The 22,950-nt window shown below is 40.4% G+C and overlaps 1 protein-coding gene and 1 long non-coding RNA gene across 5 annotated transcripts in view; both read left to right on the top strand.

Moving 5' to 3' along the window:
• The window catches only part of RBMS3 (RNA binding motif single stranded interacting protein 3), a 704,809-nt gene that overhangs the window by 13,363 nt on the left and 668,496 nt on the right, over positions 1-22,950 (top strand). The window lies entirely within an intron of this gene.
• Positions 1-22,950, top strand: part of LOC134417627 (uncharacterized) — a 43,420-nt gene that overhangs the window by 11,981 nt on the left and 8,489 nt on the right. Inside the window, exon 1 of one of the 2 annotated variants that reach the window (XR_010027600.1) lies at positions 6,545-6,679. The exons of the other annotated variant lie outside the window; for it this stretch is intronic. This is a non-coding gene — a long non-coding RNA (uncharacterized LOC134417627). Of the gene's footprint in view, positions 1-6,544; positions 6,680-22,950 lie in introns of those variants that run through there. 2 annotated transcript variants of the gene reach the window in all.

Genomic DNA, 22,950 nt, shown 5'->3' on the forward strand with positions numbered 1-22,950 from the left:
ACTATGTTCCACACAAAACTCTCTAGAAAGTCCCTTGATGAGATTTTGTTTGGGATTAGGAATTATCCTTCCTTGGAGCAGGAGAATGCTGTAAATCTTCCACGTAATTTCTGTATGGTTCTGTGCTGGAAAATGCTTTGACAGTTTTTAAAATGAAATGGCATCTACTGAGAGTTTTCAGATACATTTAAGCTCCAAAAGTTAATATGAATTACCTGACAGTTGTCTTAAGTGATTGCAACTATAAATAAAACTGCAGTCTTACATACTTGCATGATCAGATCTTGGAATTCTGAGGTTTTGAGTGAGAAGTGTCATCCTCCTTTATGTAATTAAACAGTGCTGCTACAATGAAACCTGTACACTTCCATGTCCATGTAGCACTAAGTGTAATATTTCAACAGTATAAAATTGCATACCCTACTCTATCAAAAACAGTCTTAGAACTAAGGAACACCAGTGTGCTGGGGATGTGATACCTAATCTGAATCTATTTTTGGTATTAGGCAGTTGATATAAAGTGTTAGTGTAATAACTGAACACTGTTTTGAAGGACCTTAAAAAGGAAATGTATTTTGAAGTGGAAACTGTTGGCTAACTTGCATTTTCCAAGGCTGATATATTTAAAGAGGTATTTCATTATAATACAATATTTCAGATTCTAAGTAGTCTTTTCTAGAAGGGATGTGTAACAATGTCAAATATTGCAGTTGATAGTGTAGCCTTAGCCTGCACAACAAATTTATAAAAGTGGAATTCTTTGTCCTCTTGCTCTTGCTGGATCACCAGTTTGAGGAGTAACACATCTGTAATAGAGTCAGGCTGCTTTTTTATCAGCAGCTGATGGTGACACTCTTAAAAAAGGGCCGAATTCATACCTACAAATAAATTTGTCAACAAAATATGAGCATGTGAGGCAACAGTTCAGTCACGTTTCACTTTCATTTTTTCTCTTTTGTGCTAGGGAGTAACTTTAAAGTGTCAGCTCTTTCAGCTGAGTGTCAGCTTTTTAATAATTTGCTGCAGTGTGTCGACCCCCTCAGAATTACCACATGTTAGCTGTTTACCATGTTACCAGGACTGAAAGCATGTGCATTGAGCTGCTCCCCTTTGCCTACCTGTGTTGCTCCCAGTGACAGCCAGGTGATTATTTTAGCTGACAATTCAGGCACCATCAGAATGCCCCAGGTGTATTTGGTGTAGCTGTGCACAGTCTGGGAAGGTCAGTCAGTCACAGAGCCAGGCAGAGGGAGGAATGAGCCTGGGTGGTGGATGTGCTTGGCAGCCTGGATGGTGAGCAGGAAGACTTACAGGCCTAATCCCTTCCTTCCTTTTCTGAATAGTTGGGCAACCAGGAGACAATTACACTGTAGGTTGTGTGATCTCTGTGGGAATTTGCTTCTGAGAAGTCCTGGCAGTGGAGGCAGGAGAATCTGTTTATCCTACTGTCTGCCTGAGTTTTTGACTAATGCTACCGCTATAGGATGTTATCACCCAGCAGATATTTGAAATACTGTAATAACTCTATTTTTCCCTGTCCTCACTGTCAAAAAGAAGAATGACAAAGGGTTTTACTCATGGCAAACCTTGTGTTAATAATGGTAATGTGCCAGTGTGTATCTAGTTTTGGACTGCATCCTGTGGCTGGTTCCTGACTGTGAACCGGAGCTTTTGCTGGCATTTTCCTGTGTCTGACATTCAATTTGGACCTGTACTGCAGAGGGAAACAGTAGTAAGCTACTAACAGAGTGCCAGATAGTAAGAGGATGACAAGTCTTTTCCAGTCTTGTGTGAATGCTATTGAATGAGCAGTCAGTGTGCTAGGGGCCAGTGAGCCAACAAATATGTTCAGCGTTCCCAGAAAATAGTCTTCAGAATAGTAGGAGGGGTGATTATGAAGGGGAAGCATTTGAGAGCTATAGATAGTGGAGTTAGGCAGGAGAAGTGAGCTGGCAGGAAGGCATTTTGAAGCAAAATGGGGCTCTTTGTAAGCCTTTCCCACAGCAGCTCTGCCCATCCAGCCTGCACGTCCCGCTAGTGTGGAGCTGATGGGGGCAGGAGACTGCCAGCACATTTCCCTGTGGGAAAAGAGGAATGAAGGTTATAGGGAAGTGTCAAGGGGACACACACATGGCATGGACACAAAGGGCCATCTCTGCCAGGACTGCAGCTGTAGCAGTGACCAGGACTGACTGTGTATTTCAGCTGCTTTTGCCAATTCTCCACATTCTGTGAAAGTGAGTTCTCTGAAGCTGAATTGTTTGACAGTCCCTCCTTTTATACTTAGCTGTATTATTTACCAATTTTGAAAGCGGTTCAGTAGGGGATAACTAGTGTTCTGAGATCATGATGGGTCTCGTCAGGTTTCCAGAGAGTAGAGCAATTACTGTGTGAATAGAGGTGAACGTGACGGACAGGCCGGGTGGCTGCTCTCTCTAACCTGAGCATGAGTTTTCTCTTGTTTATGTGCACACTTCTTCTCTGTGATTAGCCTTGGTGGAAATGCCATCGCCAGGGTCCTGCAGGCAGCAGCAACTTAATAGGCAAAATGGAAGGGGTTAGGTGTTCTTCTGTCTTTTTCATTTTTCATTAAATAAGGCAAAATACACAATAAGTGAAGTCTGATTTGCATGGAAATTTGTATGCATGTATAATAGATCTGAATGTTCATGTGGGAAATTACTTTCTTTCAACTCAGTGGCCTGTATGTTTGATTTTTAGAATTATTTGCTTCTTTGTAACTTTCTCAAAGTTTCTATTGCAAAATACTGCCTCTAAATTCCTTGAGAAATACTCAAGCACTTGTGGCTTAGTAGATAAGGATGTTGTTGCCTTCTATTGGGAAGTATTTTTTATTAAAATCCATTGGCAGCTTTTCGATAAATTCCTCTTTTCTTCCTCTGTCAAATGTATTATTACAAGGATAACAATGAATACTGTCATTAAGAAATAGCAGGCATTTAATAGCCATTATTTAAAACTTCTATTCCATAGGCAAATATCTCTGTGTGCCTGTATGTGTAAAAGCCAGTTTTCATTGGGTTTTGAGTGCAACTAAGTCTTGAAATGAACTAGCAAATGTCCTTTGTTTAAACTTAACAATGATTGTACTTGATATTTTCAGAATTAATTTTTAGACCTGTTTTCAATATATTGCTGTTGTGTTCTGAGTACAATAGGGCAGCTTACTTGCAGCTGAATTAAAATCTGTGGTTTAATAGCACTTTGCCTTGCCTAGGCAATAAACTATCTCCCACAAATGGAGGTGCTATCAAGGTAAAACATGTTAAGTTAATTCTGTAACAAATCCTTGTGTTGCTGATGGAAAATATTTCAGAAGAATTACTCCCTGCTATGCGTGGGGGCTTCATGAATTTCAGGATAATGGAGATAACACTCTCTAAGGGGTCTGCTGAAATATACCCTTTCTGAAGAACTGTCTGAATTCTTCTTGGAAGTATTTGTGGATCAGAAACTGGCTATGGCCTAACTACACTTTCATTTGCTTTGCTTTAACAAAAGGTGTCATTTTAAACTGACTTCAGGAATTTGATGAAAAATCCTGTGTGGATACACTTAATTCAGTTAAACCTAGCTAATACAAATTTAATATGCATGGCTAATTTATAGATACAAGCTAAGCTAACAGAGTAAGTTTTTAACTGTTTACATAAATCAGTTTTTAAACAGACAAGGAAAAACTTTCATATAGCACAAGATTGAAGAGATTGGGGCTGTTTACCTTGGAGAGGAAATGAATCAGAAGTGAGATGATAAAAGGTTACAGACAACGAAGGTGTAGGCTTTACAGAGCAAGAAATGCTATTTCTACCATCAGGGAAGAACAAGGAGCATTGTGTGAAGGTTAAAAGTGACAAAGTCAAAAGTAAGTCAGAAGAAATGCTCTGCCATGCCGGGAACTCATTGCTGATGGAAGCTGAAGTTGCTGGATAACTCTGAGGGCAAGAGTTTAACAGGGTAGGCTTAGGGACATGATTTAAGGGTCAATTTGGCAGTGTTAACTGTTGGACTCCATGATCTTAGATGTCTTTTCCAACCTAAATGATTCTATGATTCTATCCAATTGCAATGGTAGGGATTAAAAAAATAAAAAGTGGTGGAAAAGGTAAATGCCTGTTTGTTTGAAGCAGCTCTGTTATTGATGAGGTCAATTTCCCCCCATATTTAGCTGCTGGTTCAATCTCTCAATTGCAGTATTGTGTCTGGGTAGATCTCCAGTAGCAATTTCTTGTTACTGTACAGATTACCACAATTGTGCCCATTTCCTTCCAAAATCTCATCATGTCTGCTTATTTTCTAAAAGCCACAGCAGACTCTTTTGTGGTCTCATTAGGAATTTGAATCACTGCATTTCACTGTTTCTAAAGAGCAAATGCCACAAATTTGTCTCAAAAGGTGACTGTCTCTCCCACACATGTTGATAATAGCAAGTACCTTTGTCTGGTTTCCCGAGTATGACATAGGACAGGTTTGGAAAACTTTCAGTGTTGCATAATGCTTGGTTCTTGGGAACGGGAGTGCATCATAGGCCAAGGTGGTTTGTTCATGGCTGTAGCTGCTAATCGAATGACTGGGATGACAGAGCTCTCCAGAGGACTCCTGGCTAATATCACAGTCTAATGGATGGGCCCCTGAGAATTGCCATGGAGAAAGCAATGCAGACAGAGCAGGAAAATTAAGATTACCTGTTCTCACCTGCTGCCACATCCTGGTGACTTGGACGTATCCTGGCACCTCTTGAACACGCTTCCTAAAGCCTAAAGGGGACTGTATTTTGCTGAGTAAACAGAAGATCCTAGAACCAGGCTTTTGAGTTGGATTTTTGGAGACCATGAGAAAGACTGCAGTGCAGAGTTAACCAGCATTTCTGGATTGGTCCCCATCAGCCTGGTGAGCTGTGTGCTACATGGATAAGAGATCTGGAGAGTGACATCTCGTTCACGTGGATTCCAGTCTTTTTGTTGCTTACTGCTCTGCAGCAGACTCTGAGAGTGTCTCTGCTGTCTCTTGGCTCTCCTTAATCAGCAGCTGCTGCTTTTTATCTCTGGAAGCAGCCTAATCATCTCCCCTGGTAGTTAGTGAGGTTGTTCTGGGACCCAGATGCTACCTGAGTCTTCTGTGTCTCTGGTGCAGACTGAGCATTGTGGCAGCCAAGAATGAGTGTGCTGTGCTATTTCTTTTGTCTCATGTGCTCAGCTAACCCTGCCAGGTTTTTGATCCATACAAGAGTTCTCTCACTTTTTGCCGTTTATGATAGAATGAGGTCACGAGTTAGGTCTGAGGCCATTTAATCATTCATTTTGTCTCTATCACTTACCCTCATATCCCACCATCCTTAGTCATGCCTACAGTATCAGTGGACTAATTGTACTATGGTGGAAAGACCTGACATGCAAATCTTTGCAGGCCTGCTTTGTGCGCCAAGTCTTCTGTCTCTCAAGCTATGTACTCTACAGAATCACAGCCTGGTGACAATGACCCAGTTGTACTCAAAGTCTGAGAAGTTCCCTCTGTTTTCCTCCCCTCCTCCTTCTTTTTTTCCTTGGTTTCATTTGGTTTTTTTTGTTTGTTTGTTATTACTCTGTTTTTCTTCATTAGTGTAAGTGAGCATTAGGCACTGGACAAGAGTCAAGATTCATTTTTTGCCTACTACTTTCTTTTCCTCCTCTCCATTTCTTGCAATCCCTCTTTGTGGATCTCTGAGGATGCAGCTTCAACAGATCCAGTAGACTGGATGGAAAGTTGATGTGTCAATGGGGGAGCTGAGCTGGTTAAAAGAATTTTTCAAAAATATTTCCTTAGAAGAATTTCAGATTTGATCCTATTTCAGGAACTCAGAGACATGTTCTCATGGCCAGACGTGGATTAATGGCAAGCTTAACAGGAGCCTGTTACATGAAGATGTTCTTTGTGGGAAAGTCTGATGGCCTTGCACTTTGGCACTTGGTGTGGAGCCAAGACTTTCAGAACTGTGTAAGTCCCAGCAGTAAATGGTGCTTACCTCTTAGATCCTCAGGAAAAAGCCTAGAGAGGTCGGATAGCTCTGGAGAGGCAGCAGAACCAAAGGTGTGAAAGCTCTGGTTTCGCAGTCCATGGCAGTGTGGCTGCCAGGAGGGAGCTCAGCCCTCCTGGAGCCCTGGCCCTGGCAGGGGTGACAGCTGCTTGGAGTAAATGACATGTTCCTCAGGCTCATGGCTACTGCTGACATCAATACCAGGTTCCCTCGGGCTCAGAGAAGTGGTGGGGATCACCTCCCTCCCAAAGCAGAAGCCTGCAGACTGTCCCAGCCATATGGCAGAGGCAGCTTTAAAAAATTTATTCCATTTGTTAAAATACTGCTTCAATCTAAAGGAAGATGAAAGCAAATAGAAAGTAATTCCTGGTGAACATGAACTGCTGTATTCTGGCTGGCTCCAAAGGGGAGCCTGAGAACAGCTTGCCAGCTGCACTGGAGAGCAACTTCTCCCATTAAAGGGATACAGCAGTGCATTTCTCTTCCCAGCTGGCATTCACTGCGGCTCATGTTTATGGCACTTTCCGGTGGAAGCAGAGCTCTCCAGAGGACTCCTGGCTAATAACACAATCTAATGGAAGCACCCCTGTGCTGAGTGATACTGAGGATGGAAACCTTACAGCCTGCACTGAGAAGTCAGGCCCTGTAAGTAAAAGCTGTAATGATTCATTTCCCTCGTGGAGGGACTGTGGAGAGGCATGTGTAGTGTACAGTTACAGCTAGCACGACAGTAACACCAATATAAAACAAAACCGTGCCAGTAAAAGTAACACTGAAAAAATGTCAGTGAAGAACTAAAGCAAAGGTGATACATGGCTCTTTCTGCAACCAGGACGTGTTTGTCAGTTATTCTCATGGGAATATCAGGTTGTAATTCTGAGATAAGTAATGTTAATACTAAAATAGAGTTTTGTGCCTGTATAAAAATACAGGGCTTAGGAGCGTGGTAGTTTTAAAAAAGCTCTTTTCTGATGCTTACCTATGGCTCCTTTTTGAAATATTGTTTGTACACTAAAATATACTGCAAGTATAAGTCTATGTCTTGCATTTAGATCTAATGTTACAATGACTGTAAAATAACCCATTTAGAATAATATGCAATCGAACTCCATTAATATTGTGTTGTAGCCTGAAATTTCTGCTGTAGTGAAGTTATTTTTATGTAAATAGAGAAGTTTGGATTGTAAAGTAAACAATTTCCATTCTGTATTCAGCAACTGAACTATATTTCTTTTTGACACTTTTGCAAAATGTGTTACACAGGATTAGTAAAAAAATCACTCACTGGAGCTTTTATATTTAATTTCACATGGCTGTGCTAACTGAAAGAGGCAGTACTATGTTAGAAATACAATATTTTCTTTGTTTGGAGAGCGGGATGTTACTTGTGATTTACTTACTTGTGGTTATTGGTTGTTACTGGGAACGCCAACATTTTGGAGCTGAAATTAATAAAGTTGAGGTACATTAAGCAGAAAAAAAATGTAAAAGAGAAAAATGTGTATTCCTTTGAAAATCCTGATGTAGGTCATAGTACAGCTGTGTGTAATTCTTTTAGCTACTGAAATGTAAAGTAGGTGATTGGAAAATGCCTAGGTTTTGTGACTCCCTAGGATACTAATAATCATACTTCAGGTACAAACTCTCCATGTCATGGTCTTACCAACTCAGCCTGCTGCTGTGATACTGGTACCATCAAATTTGAGGCCATACCAAATATGGTTAGATGCTGTCAAAGTAAATTTAACCCTCATCCATTAGGGAATTAGTCCAGGTGAAAGGTTACTTCCAATATCAAAGTGGCCATTTAATGCTCTTATTTCCTTTAATTGGAAATGATAATCAATGAGAATCATTTATAAAACCTGTCCAGACAAGTTATTCTCTACTTAAAATGACATCTTCTGCCCAAGGCACCGTAATTGCAATCAGGTTGATGCCATATGATCATAAAGAGATTCAAAACTTAATTATGTGTATGGTTAACCTGTTTGCAGTACTTGGCAAATAGACCTAAGCAGGTTTTTTCTCTGATAGGAACTTCATTGCGTTTGACCTTTTGTCATCCAAGGATTTGCATAAAGTATTTCCTTCTCTTGAATTAGGTTCTTGAGCGAAATGTTTCACGGGCGTGCTTAACTATTCATCTGTGCTACAATAGCAATTAATGTCTGTGTAAGTAAACCTTCTGTTTTAAAGGTCATTAATTTTCTATACATGATACAGCTCAGAGATCCTGTTACTAAAATAATTGGGAGCTAGAGGTACTGATTTATGAAGGAGGATTAAAAATACTAAAAATCTAAAGATTAGCTAAGTGGTGAGTAGGAAAGGTTGTGATCCAAGTCTTCCTCTTGGTGGTTTTGTTTGTATTGTATATTCATATATTTGTCTGAAGGCCTTTGGCTTTTGTTTCAAGAAAGTCAAACTAGATGTTCCAGTCACCCTTTCTGGTCTTAAAGTCCATGCATCCTACTTGCCTACTTCTTTAAAACCTGAGGAGAAATATGTTTTTTCTTTTTGTGGAGAAATATTTTACCCTGCAGACAAACTAACGGGGCCGGTTGTGCTGTAAGACTTGAGGATGTAGAGAACTTTTGGGTGGTAATGCAGCTCCAGTGTGGCAGCTCTGCCTCTACATTTTATTTTTGGGTCAGTGTGGAATCTGTGCCAGGCAGTGTTTGTTCCACACACAGGCTGCTTTGCAGTGGTGTCACATCACTATCAGCATTAGCAGATCAGTCTTTGCCCTGATGGAAAATATCCTGAGTCCTGGCTCTCCTTTACATCAGTTCTAACTCACCTGTATGGGAGTTACTTTGGTTTTACAGCTGTAACAGGGATAGGCTGCATTTCATTAACTTTATGAAGATTATGCTAAGGTGAAAAAAGGTTTGTGTGGCAGAAGCTTTTCTCACTGATGAGGTTGGTTCAACATTAATTCCTCATATGGATTTGTTTTGGATTTGGCTGCTTCTGTTGGCAGCACAAATAGTTCTGTAGCATCTGGAAAATGGCCGTGCATTGCCATTATAAGAATACTTACTGCAGTATATTATTTATTTGTAGCAATGCCCACTCTTTATTGGGGCTTTCCAAAATGTAGGAATATATTTACTCTGAAGTAATCACAACCTAAATAATCACTAACATACCAAAATTTAGAAATTAACCATTATTGCCAGCTAGATCCATAGAGAATATTTGATGGCATGGCTCAGAGTACTTCAATTAAGAATTGCTGATGAGAATCCAACACAGTAAGTAACAAATTAATGGAAGGGCAAGCAGTGGAGCTTCTTGCAATATTTCAGTGTTATAAAGCTCCATTTCTAAATTAGGAGAGTGCGCATTACCAGACTTTCAGCTTGTTACTGATCCAAAAATGAACATTGTGCGTGAAACACTATTGGATAGTGTCATCTTTGCAAGGAAACCACATGAAGAACTGTGCAGGAGAAAGCAATGTTTTCTTTGGCAATTAAAAAATAGGTAGCTGTTTGAACCTGTGCAGAAGCTGAAGTGTGAGGAAAGCAGAGGGAAACTGGTCAAAAGCAAAGGAGAATAAATGGAGCTGAGCCTCAATGCAAATGGAGTGAAGAGTTCAATGCCTGGCTTCTATGCCACAGTACTTCATAATTTTGCATCACATTTTCCTAAAAACTGATCAGCACTCTGAAGCATGATAAACAAATTCACAAAGAAAATGGAGCTGAAGAATTCTGTTAAACAATATTCTGCAGTACACAGATTCACTCCTGGTTTTTAGCAGAGCAGTTCAAAGCATCACGTGAAGCACATCTCCTGTTGGATTTGTTTTAGTTTTCTGTTAGATATTTCTGTCAATGAGTGTAAGTTCTCTTCCCCATACGACTTCTGTTGACTGGCAGAAACCATCTGGTTAGATATTTTTATGCCTGTTTAATTGATAATCAAGATTGAATCCTGTTAAAAAAATCTGACTTGCCTATTAGTAAATTCTATTTCCCCATTAAACTCTGAAGTCTAGAATACAGAGAGAAACTCATTCCTGACCTGTAATAAAACCGACAACCTCTACCTTCAGCTGGTATCTGTAAGTACATCCTCTTTAATCATGGTCTAATTGAGGCTTTGGTATTAGAAAGGAAGAGGAGACTGTAAGAGCCTGAAGGGACAGTTTATCTTAAAATGCCAAGAAAAATTCCATAGCTTCCTAGCACACAGAGCAAAGTGAGTTATGTTCACCTGTCGGGAAAGGAAATTCAGTGGTTATGGTAGACATTGCAGTTCAAGTCATGAAACAGGATCCCAGTGATGAGTATGGCTTAGGACTGATGAATGATTTATGAATGGCTTTTGCTTTTTAGCTTCTGGAGGAATCTTCTTTTCAAGACTTTTCTTATGCTCTGCCCGCCACCTTTCTGTAAAGGGAAATTTGCAAGTATGACAAAATACCTTGATTATTAGAACTGAAGGTTTAGGAAAAAAAAATTGCTAAATATTGTAAAAGTAGGAATTTAATCATGAGAGCTAGCAGGAATGTGCCTAAGGCTTTTCTTTTTCTCCCCCCACCCCCATCTGCATATCTCTAAAGGGTGTGTACTGTGGAAAACTTAGTGCTTTCTCCTCTATGCCTTCTATATGCCTTGAGTTCCTGTCATCTTCCCAGCCTGCTCCAGGTCTAATTGATGATAGCAGTAGTGCTTTCTACTGGAGAAATACTACTGTTCAAATCCTGTTCATAGTATTTTGGGCAGTAATTAAGTTCAGAATGAAAAGTAGGGGAAGGACAAGTTGTAGATTGGGAGGTATCAGGGATTTGAACACAGCAGTGGCTGATCACAGTTGTCTATTGGTGTCATGCTAGTAAAGCAATAACTTTTAGCTTTCAAACTCCCAGGTTCTTGTTGATAGCTTTTGCAGGTGGCCATTGCCTTCCCTCCACCACAGAAGGTAAATAAACTATGTAAAAGGCCATAAAGTTATCAGGGAGCCTGCATATAACCTGGAAAAGTTGTAGGAATCTGAAAGAGGGGGAAGGATAGATGCTGCATGGCTGGGCAGTCGAATAAACTTGGCCCAGGAAATTGCCAAGTAATTAAAAGAAGGATCTGTGATCTAGTCCATGGTCAGAGCAATTGTTCTGGGCATGCATCTGTACACAGAAATGTGCATGAGGAAATCCTTGCAACTGTAAGCAAAATCCAAGTAATTCCCTGTGTTATTTTGGTTGAGACAAGGGGTTCCCTGTACCTGCATGTGAGCTACGTGGCACATTTCCCTCTGCCTGACTGGGGGCTGCAGTAAGTAATCACACAGCTTCTGGTTGTTCTGCTGCAATCACCCAGGTTTAGATTGCAGCTAAGCATTATCCTCACAAGGCTTAATGGTGAAAGACAGGTATTTCCAACCTCTGCAGCATAAGCACCAACATTCCTGTTTGAAATGGATTATGTTTGTGCATGTAAGAATTTTATTTATGGCTGTTGTCTGAAGTGTTGCATCTGCTGCTCTGTCTTCACAAATGTGGCATTTGTGTTTGTTTCAGGGCTGAGGGATGTATTTGTAAGGATGAGAATGGCTTCAGCTTGCTTTGGTGGTATAGAAGTTTTTGTAAAGCACAGCTAAGGTTTGAATTTAGAATGCAGTAGCCCTGTGCCAAATGGGTGATTCTGCCCCCAGAGTGACTGTGTAGTTCAGATTAGGTGGAAAACAGGGTCTTAGTGCAGAGTTAGAAAGCCCAGGTGAGAATTAATGTAGAATATCTATAAATTGCTCCTTTCCCAACTAGAAAAACACTAGACAAATTTACTCTTTAGCCATCAGGCAAACAGAGACTCTCTTTCCTTGGATTCCTCCTTATATTACAAACTATTTGTAAATATTTCTTTTGGCTTTAAATGCGCTATTTAATAGTCTGAGTATTTTTTTTAATGTAAATGGACAGTTTCTTGTAGCTTGAATGGAACCAGTCATGATGCTGGCTTGTTGCTTGCTTTGTATAGGGAATTTGGGATGAGACATTTTCTTCATTGTGGTTTCTTTATTTCTTTAGTATTGGAATGTATTTTATTTTATTCTGAAGTCAGTGAGCATGGGGCAGAATATGTTCTCTTGAAACCCTGCTGGACTTGATGAGCAGTTTTTCTAGTTAATCCTCAAAGCTCTAGTGCCACTTTCCCCCCTGCCTTCATTATTTTGGTCCCAGTTTGGCCCACTGCATAACAAAAACAAGCTCGAAGGATGCTGTAAATTATATTGGCATGTGTGCTCCCTTGAGAGATAATGTGCTGCTTCATCCAAGTCCCAGGGTACCCTGACACCCATCTGCCAGGGAACTCCTCATCTGCCTAATGTGGGATTAGATGCTGTATGAAGCACTTGCTTTTTTTCCCTTTTAAATACATTTTCTGAATACAAAATATCTCTTTCTACACCCACATAGCTTACCTCTTTCATGTTGTTTTATAATAAGTGTCCGTTATTAGCATAATAACTGCTCAAAGTGACATCTTACATTGCATTGTCAAAGATCCATGTATTAATATTTCCATAGTTCTGATGCTATGATACACTGTAGTACTGTAATTTTACCAGAGATTATTATTTTTATGTCAAAGACCTGCCTATTCCATTTACATACCATACAGTGACACCAAAGCTACTGATAGTGGGCTGTTGTGAAGGTTCTGTAAAGCAATGTGTCAAAAAAAGTATGTAAAGCATAGCAAACCTTGGAGTGCTTTGATTGCTTCTTGAATTGCTTGGAAAAGGAGAATGAGAAAATTCATTCATGCAACATTCCCCTGTTGCGTATGGATTTGTTTATTTTAAAATTGTTTAGGCCTGTCTTATATCCTTTCTTATAAGCAATGTGAGTTGGCAAAGGCCAGCACGCCCCTCTTAACTCTATTTTATTACTTATCAAAAAGCCTTTGTGCAAAGATTAACTGTTCTTGCTCTCCATTTGCTATTATTGCCCCCCCACTGTTCAGTAAGTACCCCAAGCAGTTTTTGATAAGATGACAGAAAGGTTGCCTGGTTTCATTGTTGCTCTTCTCAGAATCTCTTGTATCCTCTGGTGAAATGTTATCTTGTACTTTGTTACAGTAATAGTCCTCAGTGATTCAAAACAGGTATTCTTTTGTCTCCTGCCCTAACAATGCATGTATGGGAGAGCGTTTGTTCTCTTTCACCAGCTCTGCTGCTGCTAACAAAAGCCACGCTGGATCAGAAGAGCAGCTGTCTTTACACCCAGTATCAATAGATCTCCCTCCTCCTCCTGCATGATGATAAGGGAGGGGGGGTGGCGAATGAGCAAAATCATTTTGACTCTTTCCTTGCTCTGTAGGCTGCAGACTTCTCTCTCTGCTGCAAGGCATCTTTCACTGAGTGGTTAGACACGATAACAGTGTGGAACTCAAGTATCTGTGTGCTCTTGAGAGGTGTCCTTCTTGAGCTGCCCCAGTTCTCAGGCAGGGTCTATAAAAAAATGTAAAAAATGCTCACTTGAGGTGAGGATTTCCTTTGACAGTAATGTGCTTATAAGGTGGGTAGAACTGCTAAATTCATACTCTCTGTTTACACATAAAATCTGGAATCTAAGGGAAGTTCATCATCAAGCTATTCCATTTTTTACCATTGACAGCATCTTGAAAAGGATCTGAATAGGTTTCAATATATAATGAAAATATCAGTGGATAATGCTGTTTTAGCCCTCTGCCTCTTTTGGGGTAGCAGGAAAGGGAGTTTGGGAGAGGGGTTTCTTTTCTGTGTTTGTTTGGGTTTTTTTTTCTTTTCTGGGAACTTGGATGAAAGCATTTTACAGATATCATTTGTGGGTAACTGATGATCTCATCCCAAACTTCATCTTGAGGTTTTCTAAAGAAACCCAGAAGATGGGAAGAGAAGAAAGAAGGAAACAGTGCTTGTTGAAATCCCAACACTGGATATCCCTGAGACTTGGTCTGGGTTATGTCTGGCATTGACCCAGATCTTGACGTCGTGCAAAACCATCTCTCACCCTACTTTGGGAATGCTCACCAAAGAGCTGTAGGCTCTCCTGGGATGTTCTGTTATTCTGAAGTTCTTCTGTCATGAGAACAATAATGCTCATAGTCTTAAAGCCAGAAAGACAGTGAGAGTGACATGGAAGGGTTCTCATTTTGGCTCCCATGAGTGTTCTGTATAAAGTGATGCAAGCCCAGTTATAAGTGCTGAAGAAAAATCTTCCTCAGAATAGCTTTCAATTTCATGATTGCATCTGTCTCCCCAGAAATGAAAGCGCTGGGTTAATGTTACTTCCCTACCTAAAACCTTAAAATAAGGACTCTGTCTCTGTTTGTTGTAAGTACTAACACCCCATAAACATGTGATTGCCACTGTAGAAATAACTTGTGAAGAGTGTATTTCAAGGTCTTTTAATATTTGAGTGGGTGTTGGCTGTTTCACTGAGCCATAGTTATTTGCCAAACACTACTTGAATTTCTCATGAGCAATATTAAGATCACAGTAAGTACAAAAAGCATGCAGTAAAACCAATGTCCCCATCCTCTAAGCAGACTTTGACCCAGCCCTGATTGCAGTCTTTGCTAAAAGATAAAAAAAATTAGAAATGGTATTTTGGTGCACTGCAGCACCTACACAAGAGTTTGTCTTTCCGTCCTCTGGTCCACCAGGGATGGCAGGTTCTTATTTTAAGGAGTACATGATTCAAACAAATGCCACTCTAAATAAAAGAGAGGAACCAGTACATTCTGTAGTTATTGGAATGTATTTAGAGCTTGTAGAGTTAAATGATTTACAGCTTTAGATATTTGGATGTGATTTCCATCTGTATGGTGTTATTCATTCCAAAGGGTCAATGAAAAGTACAATATTTTCTGTACTTATTTCCAATCAACTAATGAGATTTCTTGTGATATTTAGCTGCAACAATACACTGCAAGATAGGAAGAGACTGTTCATGAAGATTTGGAGGCACTTCCCAGACAGGCAGTTTCTCTAATATGCCTCTTGGTCCTTTCATTTCTCTGATGAGAACATAATGTGCATTTATGATGAAAATTACAACTTCTCTACATCTTTAGTCACTCTAGCAAACTGCCCTGTTGAGAGTGGTTTGTTCCACAGAAATAAAATGTAAATGAGATCATTTATTTCTAATAGAATAGGTGTTGTGCACTATGATTCTCACAGTACCTGGCTGAACTCTTTCTTGTACAGACACAACTCTTACCCGATTTCTGCAGAAAGTTTGCTGGAACCTCATGGATAAGGACCATGCATGGAAATGTTCTTGTCCTGACTTACTTGTTGGTGAATACTCACTCACCAATTAATTTCAAAGACAGACAAACATTTTCATATTTTGTTTCCCTGTTCAATAATAAATTCAAAGGGGTAGACTGGACAGTGGTTGGTATGCTTAGACTATGATACAGATGTTGGTTGTGTTTATTGACATTATGATGTCAATTTATGTTTTGCCTTTAACGTTCTAAAGTAGTTGGAAACAGTGGGTTACTCTGTTCTGTTGATGTAAATCTGAGTGGCTTTGGGGAGAACTGGTTCCCTCTTTCTCATCCTTTTGGGTAACTGATTTATTTGTTTGGGATTCTGGACTTGGAATTGATTTTGTTTATGTGCTTTAAGCTCCTGTGAGGCAGTGACAAACATTGCTGATGTCTCAGTAACTCTGCAGATCTGATTATCTGAAGTAATTGCATTATGTGACCTCTCACTTTCCAAATCTTCAATGTTGTTACCTGTTTTAAGACAGTCTCTAAGAGCAGCTCTGAAAGGAGGCTGAATTGCCCCTAAAGTGAAGCTCTGTAAGAATTTGAGGAAGGGGGAATTAGATTTCTTTTCTGCTAAACATTTCTATGTCCATCTTCATTACACTAGATAAAATGAGAATGAGGTAAAAAGGCTCTGCAACCCTTTCCAACTAGCTTTGTGAAACACTGAATTTGGTGTGCTGCTGAAGACTGTACCAGAACAAGCTAAAAACTTGTGGAGATCAGCTAGTCCCAGGTTTACTGAAAAGTACAGTTTAATGATAATTTTTGCTTTAATAATAAATAAGGCTGTTCTCCTTGAGTCACAGACTAATCAAATGGCATTTCCAATAGTGCTGCTCCTTTGGGCTGCTGATGAGTAGGAGCTTCAGTTAATGTGAAAGGGTGTGCTGCATCCTCAGATACTTGACTGCTGTGACGTACAGAAGTGGGATGTCTGGCTTTTGGCAGTGTTAATCACCTGTGCTTGAGGGACATTTGTGCATGGATTAATGAAGCAAGAGTCAGGGCAGACTAGATCATGAAAATACTTAGATCTAATTATCTATTTATTAATTCATGCTTTTATTGACTATTACAAGACTTACCGACAGGTAGGATCAGAACCTAAACTTGCTGGACGACTGCATTTGGGGGAGTGGGGGAGAAGAACAGTATGGAGAAATGGAGCTAAGTTTTCTTCTTGAGACTGTTGCTTGGAAAAAAAGAGTAATGTTGAAAGCTACTGCTGGTGAGTTACTGCTGTCTTCCCTGCTTCTGCCCCTTTGGAAGCAACAGAGTTGTCACAGCCAGTTCCCAACTGGTTCTTGGGTGTGACTCTGGAGCAACACTGTTAGGGAGTTTTTTGCTAATATTTAACACACTGTTTTTCAATAGCTTATTATAGCTAATGTTTAATATTTTACTAAGATCAATTTTATTTAAAAAATAAAGCTATAACAGGCTGTAAAACCATATCTTTTCAACTGTTCTTTCAGATTTTTTCCTATCTCTTTAGTTCTTATTGATTCTTATGCAAAACTTGAAGGGAAAATAACCCCAATAACCCCAGCTAGGTTAATTCATTGTCTTATCCCTTTTACTTTAGATACATGGGGGGTGTTTTTTTACCTCCTTCCCTTTCCCCCCACCCCAGTATTTTACTCACAATCTGCTCAGAGTGCTTGTTTCTGTGCCCTGCTAGAATTTGGGCTGAAGGAAGGCTGACCAGGGTGGCAGCAACACTTCTGCAAATGCCTGCTCATACCTGAACATGCCCTTTGCTCTTTGGGACTAAGATAAAATGGGAAAGCACTGGCCTCTGTCCAGTAAGTTCCCATGCTGATCCCTGTGGAGCTGTGAGGATTAAGCCCAACACAAGTGTTTGCTTGGGAACGTGGCTGTAATGTTTTTCAAGTTTCAGATCCTGGCTCATGGCAGTAGACAGCTCTTTTCCATCTTGAATACAAGCCCCTTTTCTTCCTGTCTACTCCTATATAGTCAGCACATCTACCATATGTGCCCCACCTTGCAGATGTTTTCAAATTTGCACAATCCTTTTACTTGACCTGCTCTGTATTCTGAACATTTTCCCTCCTCTGGTAAATACTAGATATATTGAATTTGGAGTAAACCCCTTGTCTCAACACTGTCTGTATCTCAGGCTGAAATCCTGAGCTTGCTGCTTTTAAAATAGAGCTTCTAACATGGTTTGCTTAAGGTGAAGATGATTTCCCAGTTTGTTGTTTGCATTTTTTCCCTTTTTCTTTTTTGGCTAGGTTTTTCTTTTTTTTTCCCTGTTTGTTTGTTTGTTTTCTCAGTTCCTCGAGGTGCTGGTGATCTAGAGAAACTTGTAGCTGCATAAAACATGCAGCATTATAATATGGATACTTTGTGGCACTGAACTTCAGAGGCTGGCTAATAGATGTGGAAGGGGTGGAAGCCTTTGGAGTGGTGTGTGCAATCTCAGCAGACAGCAGCACAGAGTCACTTCCAGCAGTCCTTTGCCAGAGCAGTGCTGTGTGTTTTGGAGGCAGGGTATCTGCATGAGGGTCACAGCTGACAGTTCAGACAAGGAGCTCGATCTTTGTTGACCTGGACTTTTGTAATGATCCATGAGAGCTGTGTGAACCTGTTTTATGCCCATACTGCTGTAAAATAGCAGGATAAAAGGCACACACCAGAAATTCTCTGTCTTTCCACTGGCAGTGTTCTGTCTCTTTTATGGAGGTACATGATTGCAAAGCAGTGGAAAAATTGACTTTACTACACATCATTATAAATGTCTCCTGTTTCTGCCTAGGTCATAGAAAGAGGGAGAATGAGAGGACTTTAAATTTGGACTTTTTTGTCCCTCAAAAAGCCTAAAAGATCAATGTTATTTACTGTTTGTATTTAGCCCAAAAAAAACCTCTCAAACTCTTGTTGGTTATTTTAAAAACCTTTCTGATTTTCAGTACCAATCAGTAGAGAAATTGCAGATATTTTTAATAATTGTTTTATTGTAGTTTGTTCCTATGTGGGCGCTGAAAGTCATACTTCAAGATGATTTCTGTCTGAACTTCTGCCTAGCATAAACATGGGTTCATTTGTTAAAATAGTGTTCAGTATATTGAAGAATTCAATTCGTACTTCTTTGCATATCTCTTAAGTAATATTTAGCCAAAATTTTCATATTTTGTTACTTGCTACATGGAGATGTCAGGCAGTGAGTTTCAAGAAGGCAATAATAACTGGATTCATGTGTTTAAGACCTGATGTATTGGTGGCTTCTGTGTAGTGATTTGGTACTATTGAATTTTATACTAGAGACTTTCTTTTTGCTGGCTCTGAACTTCCATTGCAAAGATGGGAATCAGTAAGTAATATCTTCCACTCCTGTCTTTAGTGGAATTTTGCATGCTGAAGGCACACCCTTAAATGTTGCTGGGGTTGAGCTGGGGTTGCTGAGCCCACCTGAAGCTGTTTCTCCTCCCTTTTTTAAAAAGAGCCATGGTTGAAGAAAAAGTGTGTATTATGATGACTTCAGGAAAAATGTGTAATATCTCAAATAACCTCACTGCTGTTTATATTCCTCAAACCCTAGGCACAAACTAGCAGTAGAATGCAGGCACTCCTTGGATCTCCTCCTGCGCAGGGTTAGGTGCTGGCTGGCTGAACCCCTCTGCCCTGGCTTTCCAGTAATGCTTCTGGACATCAGCTTCATGCTCTGTGTGTGTCAGGAGCAATGCAGGGAAAGGATTTGTTCTTGTGGCAGAAAGCGTTCTTGAGAGGCTCTTCACCGCACAGGGCCTCACACTTATGTTTTGACAGGATCTCTTCTCACACTGTCATGTTCTCAAAGCCTCTCTCACTTGAAGACTCTTATGTAAGGAGTATGGAACTGAAATAAATGCTGAGGGCCAAACAAGTCCTGACTTGATCAGTACACAAACACATTGTCTTGCTTGTCTGAGAATGGCCTTTTTTGCTTCCCGGGCTACATAAATGATGTGTCTTTCTCCAATGGGAATACAAGGCTGAGTATGTCCACACCTTTTGTAAGCATGCTGTCTGGCAATGCTGGCTGGCAGCAAGAAGGCCCTTGGCATATCATCTTTGATGGTGTCCTGGATACAGAGAAGCAGGAAGAGGGATTATTTTGCAAAGGTACAAGCTACTCTGATCCTCTTGGGGCTGGGTGACTTCCCACCACACTTTCCTTGGGGATGTACTGAAATGCCATAGTCTAGCCCACATGCTTCTGCTTGGAAATCTGAACCTCCAGGCATGAATAACTTACTGGAATTAATCTTCAACTGTTGTCATCCAGTATTCAAATATTAATGTGGCTGATCAGAGTGAGGCAGTGCAACCATGGTGGTCATGCAAAGCAGCGCATCGCACAAGTGACATTTCCTAACGTGAGGCAATGTTTGTTCTTCTGTAAAAGGCATTCTAACATTTTTCTTCAAACTGCCAGGCTAAATGGCTTGTGCTGGCCCAACCTCTGCACAGAAAGCAGTGCATTTGTGGTGAACAGCAAATATCAAGAAACAGCATTTGAAGGGGGAAGGAGTAGTAATGGAAATGCAAGAAGGTTCCATGGAGGTGATGAAACTTCTGAGATGCTGCAAGTTTAACAAGAACTGCCCTTTCCTTTGTCAGCCATACAGGCAGTGTAGCACTGGGAAAGAAACAGCACCAGGATCTGAATGAAGTGATCCTTCCAGGGAACAAATGACCTGGTAGTTCTCAGAGTGGCAGGTGAGACATGCCATATGCCAGATTTATTGTGTGCTTTGAACTGTAAAGTTTTGTGTGAGTTCATGAGCTATGGCACTGATCAAGATATTTTTCAGCCTTTTTACTGAAAGGCAAGTGTCACCACAAGTTAAATAATCTTGGATCTAGGTTTTTTTGGGTTGCCACAGAGGAGGCTTGTGTGGTAGGAAGTTATGTCTTCTTTTTAAAATCACCTCCTGGGTTGCATAGGGAGTTGGAGCAAGTACTATTCTCTCATGGGGCTCTGTTTTTCCCATCTGTAGTGATGCTTGCAGATTTTATTTAGCAAAGTTTCTCTGAGTAGCCAACAAAAAGTGGCACGTAAAACTTGAAATCACCATGTTTTAAGTAAATTCAGGAAAAGATCCCAGAAGAATACTCTATTTGTTCATGAGAAGGAATTCTGTCCTAAGTCAATGAAGCTGCTCAGATCAGATTTTACCTTAGTACCAAAGTTATCCCCTTGTATGATATTAGGATTAAAACACTCTTTGAGGGGAAGGAAGCTGCACTCTTCAATATGGCCATAACTATTTCTCAAGAATGAAAAATATCCCTTTCCTCATCTCCTCCACAGTATAAAGTCTTTATGCAATGACAAGGTGTACATTTCAAAACACAATTTCCTAACTCTCATTGAGCTTCAAGAAATAGAAGTGTGTAGATAAGTACAGGCTGAGACACCACATGAATGGATTCAGCTACAGGTTACAAAATCAAGCCTTTTAAAATAAAACTACATGAACAGACCAGGGAGTAGGAGAGACACAGGAGAAGAACTTGTTCCCTGCCAACTCACTTTTTGAAAACCCCAAATTAATTGTAGAGTGTGAAATGTGAACTTCTGTGAGTTGTTGGACAGACCAGAGATCTTCCTGTCCACCCCATCAAGCAGGGCCACTGTGGAATAACTGGTGGCCACCAAGCGTCTTTCCCACAGGCTGGCATGAAGCATCACCAATCCCATTTATGATTCACTTCATAGAGATTTGACAGAAATCTTAGCTTTTGTCTCAGCCATAAAAATTACCCTGGTCAAGTATTACAGTGACCTGAGGAGGTCGCTTGGGGTGAGAGAAGGACGAGAATCTTGTTTCTTGATCAGAAGGCTGGATTTATTGATATAAGATATATAATACACTATAACTATACTAAATAGAATAAAGAGAGAAGTTGCAGAGGCTTGCTAAGCTAAGAATAGAATAGAATCTATAACAAAGTTGTGTCCAGGGACTCTGTCCCCAGCTTGCTCCTGTGATTGGCTCTTAATTATAAACATGGGAACATGAACCAATCACAGGCGCATCCTATTGCATTTCACAGCAGCTGATAACAATTGTTTACATTCTTCTTCTGGGGCCCTTGCTTCCCAGAAGATGCAGAAATCTGAAAGAAAGGATTTCTATGAAAAAAATGTCTGCGACAGTCAAGGATCTTCCTCTGGTCCATCTCTGCTTGGACTTTGGTATTTTCTGCCATGTTGGTTTGTTCCCACTGAACCTCAGGCCTGGACTCCTTTCCAAAGATTCTTCAGCTAGTTGGTTCCCCTTGGACATAGTCTCAGCATTTCTTCTGCATCCAAGATCATCAGAGCTGAGACTCACACCACATTGCCATACCTCTTTGTTGTGGTTTTTTTTTTCTTTTCTTTTTTTTTTTTATTTTTTATTTTTTGACAGATTTCAGTGCCAGACTTGTGAATTATCTCAGTTTCCATGACTTTCAAATCCCATTTCTCATCTATGGTAATTTCAGCCTCTCCAGGCCAGTCATTAAGGGTTTAGGGAAAGAATTTTTCCTACCTACATACTTTTTTCCCCTCTATTTCTCCCTAAATGTTGCAAGCCTGACACTTTTGTCTCTACTATGTTTGTTTCTGAAAACTTTCTCTTCCATGTTCACCGGAGCAAATGAGGTGTTGGCTGGGGAGACACCAGTGGAGGGAGAGGGTATCCATGCTTTTATAGAGAACAGCATTCAGCACACTGAAATTGCAGTTTTAGGGAAAGTCCTGCTCAGCCCCAGCCTGGGGCAAACCTACTGGCTTGGGAGCCTTGAGGGAATGGCTGAAATTGCCTAAGCAGCTTATCAGCTAAAGCAGCTAAAAAACTAAAGCAGCTAAAAATTGAATATATCTTTATTGACTGTTTTTTAACTGGTGGGTTTTTTTTTTTTTTTCCATCCTCTTTGAGGACTTGCAACCTGCTTAAATTCAGGCCGGTTTTTGTTTAGACACATGCCTGACACAATCAGGAAATTTTGGATCTGTGACATACTTATTGTCAGACCCAAGGCAGGGCCATAGTGGCGAGTCTTTACTGGAAAAGAGCTTTCCACATCCACACATTTCCCTGTAACCTCTTTCTCAAAACTACCTACAATATTATGTCTGAAAACATTTTCCTCCCTCCCAAATCAGGCTGCAGCACATATTTAATGCATTTCAACCCCAGTTTCCCATTCAAGGGGGTCAAACTTTTGCAGATTTATTGGTGATTGAAAATGAAATCTTATGTGGGGAAGTACCAGGTAACCTTGGTAACAAGCAGAGCTGTGCCCCACAGCTCTCTGAGCTGACACCCCCCCACCTCCCTCCTGTGCCTTTTCTTGCCGCTTTATTTAGCTCAAGGTTTCCTATGATTGAGCCGATTCCTGTTCTCAGCTGAAGTCAGTGACAAACTTCTTGCTGGCTTTGGGGCTGGAGTGTTCATTGCTGGATAAAATGGGAACACACTCAAGGGATCAATCCAAGGGTCACAGAGCCCAGCTGGCTGAGGCCACCGCAGGATATTCTGCTGCTGAAAAATACACAGCAGAGTCGGATGCGCTCTTCTGTTTTGTTTTAACTTCATAAACATCAGTTCATTTTAAATAGTCTGCTTTTTCTGCCTT

The sequence above is a fragment of the Melospiza melodia genome, chromosome 1 (assembly GCF_035770615.1).
Source record: "Melospiza melodia melodia isolate bMelMel2 chromosome 1, bMelMel2.pri, whole genome shotgun sequence".
Lineage (NCBI taxonomy): Eukaryota > Metazoa > Chordata > Aves > Passeriformes > Passerellidae > Melospiza > Melospiza melodia.